The sequence below is a fragment of the Hipposideros armiger genome, unplaced genomic scaffold (assembly GCF_001890085.2).
Source record: "Hipposideros armiger isolate ML-2016 unplaced genomic scaffold, ASM189008v1 scaffold_5, whole genome shotgun sequence".
Lineage (NCBI taxonomy): Eukaryota > Metazoa > Chordata > Mammalia > Chiroptera > Hipposideridae > Hipposideros > Hipposideros armiger.
Genome location: NW_017731355.1, coordinates 1,876,294 through 1,881,643, shown reverse-complemented (window position 1 = coordinate 1,881,643; position 5,350 = coordinate 1,876,294). Strand labels below are relative to the sequence as shown.

Below are 5,350 nucleotides of genomic sequence, written 5' to 3'. Positions count from 1 at the left end.
TCTCTCTCTCTCTCTCTCTCTCTCTCTCTCTCTCCTCTCTGTATCTATTTCTCTCTCTTCGTTTTCCTCCCTTCTGCAAGGCTCTGGGAGCCTGCGCCTGTTTTTTTGTTTTTTGTTCCCCACCCCCCCCTGGGGACCAGGCGCTGTGAGGTTTCACAGACAGCGTGCTGATGTCGCGCACCCAGGTGACTCTGAAGTCTGGGCAGGGGCATCAGCTCAGTCGATGGGATCCAGCCACACAGAGTGGTGGCGTCGTCACAACGTGGGGGCGCCTGTCGGTAGAGTCAAAGAAAGTGGCTTGGCCACCTGGGCGAAAAGGGCCGGCTTCAGCTGCGCGCTCTGAGGAGGCTCAGGCCCAGGGACTCGCCAGCCGCCAGATTTGAGCCAGAAGACGCCACTCAACGTCAGATGTCAAGTACCTTTCTGGAAAGTGAAGGAGAGTGTTATAAGAATCCATTCTTAAGACTTGAAGATACTCTTGTCCCCTTCTCTTTATTAATATTGCCTTAGGGCAAGTTTACAAAAAGATACTCTCCAAGCTTCCTTATCTTCCACTGAGTTTACAATCAACTTTTTTCTCAACTAATGTACATCCTGAATACCGCATCTGTCTAAGCTAAGAAGAATTTCCTTTTGGGAGGTGAAAGCCTGCAGCTCCTCCTGTTCAGAGGAAAGTGCTAGTGACAGTAATGCAGGGTGACACTAAATAAACAGTTAGGGTGGACTGGAAAGATGGAGTTAATTATCCAGTGAGCTGCGTTTCAGCCCAGACCATCAGGGGCTGATTTGTTTTGGCTCACAGTCCGAAAGAGACAAACCACTCTCTTCTCTACATCTCTTAGACATCCTGATCGTTGGTTTCTCCAACAACAACAAAACACCAAAACACTACCCAGGTGTCACCGCTTAGATTAAAATGTGGTTTGTTACTCCTCTGCAAACTCTGCAAAAATGTCCACTCCATTGCCCCCCTAACCCTGGAGAGAAGATCCAAAGTGATCCAAAAATGCACTCCCAAATTCTTCCCCCCACCCACCCTCCGCCCCCCAGAGGCCCATTGGTAAGGAAAATGGACACCCAGCAACCTTCCCCATCTCTTCACTTGGATTCTTACAATAAGTTTATATAACTACGTGTTTATAAAAATGTTAGCGTGGTTTTCACGATGGTTTTACTGCCCGCCCTCCTCCAAAAAAAAAAATCAGGCTTCGTGAAATTTTAGATGCAATTAGATTTATTGTTTGCGTGATTCACTGACTATCCGGTTTCCTCAGGTAAGCCTGCACTTACATATAAATCCTAGTAACTTAAAACGTTTCCCTCCCCACTTTGCTCTTCCCTCCCTCCCCTCACGCCACCACCCTGCCACATTCTGATATTAATAATCCCCGGCTGCCCCTCTTTCCGGGTCATTACGGTACTGCTGGTCTCTAATCAATCCTAATGCGATGGCAATTGGAGTCCCTGATGACTGCGGCTCGGGTTTCTTGTAATGGCTCTACCACATTTTCCTGGACCTCCTTCTTTAACCTGAGATGCCAGGGGGACGAGTCCCTTCTCGGCTGCTGATTACTTCAAGATGTGGGGGCTGGTTTAAGCAGAAGGAGAAAGAGACACGCGCACAGCGTGGCTACTACTGCGGGCTGGGCGGCTGGGGCGAGCAAGGCGTCTGCACGCCCGGCGCCGGCACCCGAACGCATTTCGCTACTCTCTTTTCTTTTCTCCCCATTTTCCAGGCCCAAACGCACCCTGGCGGACCGAGGTGAAGATTCTTAGAACATTACCCCCTCTCTCCGCCCCCCTCCCCCGCTGGTGCGGAGACGCCTCGTAGTCTCTCGGCCTCTCCAGTTCTCTAGTGTTCCCACCCTGCGGCGTCCGCCCCGGCTCCCGGGCCAGGCCTGCCCCTTGCTCAGAAGTTAACGCCTCTCCCCATTCCTCAGAGCCGGCCCCTCTTGCCGCCCAGTTATTTCCTCCTAGTACCATCCACCCTCTCCAATTTTAGTGTACTTGTCCCAAAGAGGAGCTGGATTCTTCCCCATCTCCCCCGCTGACCCTTGACCTCCTTCCCTTCCTTAACAGAGCAGTGCCTGGAGCTACTGGTTCCTGACCCAAAGACGAGGCCAGAGGTGTGGCCCGGTCCTGTCGGGATAGGACCCCTTCTCTCCCGACCTCTGAGGGGCCTTCGCTCAGTAGCCTTAACCTCCAGGAACAAAGGCCTAACACTTCTTTCTGCTGGTGCTATTGGGCGAGAAGACCAAGAGTGGGAGCTTGCGCGATACCTCCCTTTCCCCGGCGGAAATCTCGCTCGCTTCTCCCTACCACTGGTCCAGGCCTGGCAGCAAGGCGATCAGCACGTTCGCTGCATTTGTATTCTTCCATTTCTCAGACTAAAGCCATTTAGCGTAACCCGAGCTCGGGATAATTGCCACGTTTCTGCCGCGATACTTTTAAAAACAAGATAATGCTTCTGAATTGCGGAAGAAAGTGCTGCGGACAAATTGGGCGCTGAGATGCAGAGATGGATCGCTTTGTTGGGGCGGCCGGTGGTTTGTGACTCAATGAGTGCATTTCTGGGAGCCGCCTGCGTTCTGCAGCCGGGTCAGCTCGAGGCGAGCTCCCCCTGTGGCTCCTAGGCGCCGGGAAGGGTTGGGGTTGGGGTGGGTGCTCTTCAGACCTGTACCTGCGCCGGTGCAAATCCACGCCACGGGAAATGTTTCTGCATTCCCATATGAGTACATTGTTTGGGTTCTAAAGGATCCAGATTTTCGCGGACAGAACCTTGACTGCCTCTGCTCCGGACTGGGCCGCGCGGCATTTGTCTGAAGCACTAGTCCTCTGGGCTGTGGGAAATACACACTGGGTGGAGGGTAGTGGGAAGGTACCCACTCACCCATGCCCCTCCGCGCGTCTGGTCCACCCGCCCCAGCTTGGCTTTTGCAACAATGTTTCCAACACTGCTGCTGTGCTTGGCGCAGCCCTCCTGGAAACCCGCGGACCGCGGCGCTTTGGGGACTCGCGGAACAGGCCGTAAGACTTTTCCTTGCCTCTCTTCAAAGTTCACCCTCCACGCTCACCCATAACCCCCATGCAGGCCAGTGTCCACGTTTCGCCCGCCCATCCTAAGGTCGGGGGTAAGCCTCTTGGCCAGGTGCGCGCGCGCGGCCAGCTCGCGGCGCGCGGGCGCCGGGGAGAGCTCACAGCGCCGCGTGCTCGCGGCCCCGCCCGCTAGCTGGCTGTGCCCAGCCTGGGGGAGCCGGGCCTCACTCCCGCCCCGCCGCCTGCGCCAGGAACCCCTCCCGGGGGCCGCGTACGCGCCGGGGACGGCTCCGCCCAGTCAAGCCGCCAGAGGTCGGGCGTTCAGGCCCGGCTGACCTGGGGTCCGGACTTGAGCAAGCTTTGGACCCCGCCGCTCTCTCGCGTTGTTCCCTGGGGAGGTTACTGAGGCGTGAGGAAGGACTGGACAGGGCTGGGGAGGGCGGGGGCAAGCGCAAGACGCCGGGAGGTCAGCGGAGCAGAGAGAGGGCGCCGGCCCGCGGCGGGCGCGGCGGGAGGAGAGAGAGGGCGCTGTCTTCCTGGCAAAGGATTCCGACCAGCAGGAACCGAACCAAAACAAAAAGAGAGAAAGAAAAGAAAATCTGCCGGGTTGAGCCACCGGGGTGAGGGGCGCGCGGCGAGGAGGGGCTGGCTATAGGGTGACTGAATTGGATTCTCAGCCCACAACTCGGGAATCGCATGGTCAGCCGCGGCCTTGCCAGCGCCGCATAGCTCCGAGCAGGACTCGCAGGAAGGAGACTTCTTTGGCTCCTTGAGCTCTCCCCATAGTTGCCTTCCTTTAGGGCCATCTCGTCCTCGCTTTCTCCCTCGGAAAACTGGAAGCATCAGAGACGCTTCACTTGGGATTTGAGGTGCCCCAATTTGCCCGAGGCGAGCGGTGGTGGCGATGGTAGGGGGGTTGGAATCTGGATCCCCTTTCCAGCAGCGGAGCCCTCTTTTCAGTTTCGTGAGTCCTGCGGGAGGAAACCGCGACACTAGCCAGTCCTTCACATCCAGGCGCCGCAGCAAATGGCCTCACCTGGTTTGGAGACACCTTGTCCAGGAACAACGAAGAGAGAGAAGACCTTATTTACTGTCACCAGTTGGCCGGGGCGCACCCTTGGAGACCAGAGGGTCCAGAAGACAACTACTATCAACCATTCCCCACCCAAACTCACACATCTAAAACCGGAATTTACGTTAATCGGGAGAAACTGCTATCCGTCCATTCCAAAAGTACATATTTCTCTCTCCTTTACAAAGGATAATGTGTTCTTGACTTTCTGTGCTCATAATAAACCAGGCAAAGCAAAACAAAAAGGATCCCAAACTCACTCATCTTCCGGCTTGAAAGGTCCCTCTGTATTAATGGACGTAAAGGCTCTCCTGATTTGTACATAGATACTAGGACCGATCATCTTACATGTCCACCACCAGAGAGTCTCAAGCTCCAGGATCCCTCTGATTTTCCTGGGGAATTGTGACTCTTCCAAAGTCCTTCCAGCAGAATCCAGGTGGCCCTGTAGTTCAGCCTTTGGCAAGAGATCTATTTCCTAGGAGCAACTGGGTGGGCTTCAATCCGCCTGCCTCTTCACATTGAGAAACGCTTCTCTTGTGGGAACGTCTGTTTCTATTCATCCGATTTTGTAATTTCTTTGATCAGCCTAAATATTTTCTTGGCAAACGGAAATTGACCATGCCATGAATATGATAACCTGCTTGGGAAAAAAAAGCTATTTTGTTTCCAAGCAGCAGGAAAAAAAAGGAGTGGGTGAGTGGGGGGGGAGGAGCTGGCTGGTAGGAATGCCTGTAACAGATTCCTGCACATACATCTTTTTGCAGTCTCTGAGGCAGCTTTGTGAAAGCTGCCTTTCCCCCTAATATAGTTTCCTCCCTTTCTCTCCTCCCCTCAGATAAACACACACCTGGTCTCCTAAAAGTCTTTGATACTCTTTATAAAAAAAAAATAGAACTTCAATGGACGCCTCTGGAGAATTTCCCTTTAAAACATAGATGAAAGGCAACGTTAATACAATGTTCTCTTAATCCCTTTGCCTTCTGAGTCAAAATAAATATTTTCTTCTGCATGTGATTGTACATCCTGCCATTTGGCTGTGGCTATAAGCAAATCGACCGGTAATAAAAGTGTTTTGGGGTTGTGTATTAAATGCAGTTCTCTTGAAATCAAGGGAGGGGGGAGGAGCCTTACTTCACAGGCAAGAGTTGGTGGGTTTCTGAAAAAGCTGCAAGAAAAGGACCTTTCACCTCTCATTAGTGATGCCATCAGTGCTCGGGCAGAGTGGAGCTGAGGTCATGT

General features: G+C 53.6%; 1 long non-coding RNA gene across 2 annotated transcripts in view; it reads right to left on the bottom strand.

Moving 5' to 3' along the window:
* Positions 1 to 5,144, bottom strand: part of LOC109384493 (uncharacterized) — an 8,019-nt gene extending 2,875 nt beyond the window's left edge. For both annotated transcript variants that reach the window (XR_002124411.1, XR_002124412.1), the window contains exons 1-2: positions 2,681 to 5,144; positions 182 to 423 (exon numbers count right to left, since the gene is read on the bottom strand). This is a non-coding gene — a long non-coding RNA (uncharacterized LOC109384493). The remainder of the gene's footprint in view (positions 1 to 181; positions 424 to 2,680) is intronic.
* Between the last annotated feature and the right edge of the window lie 206 nt (positions 5,145 to 5,350).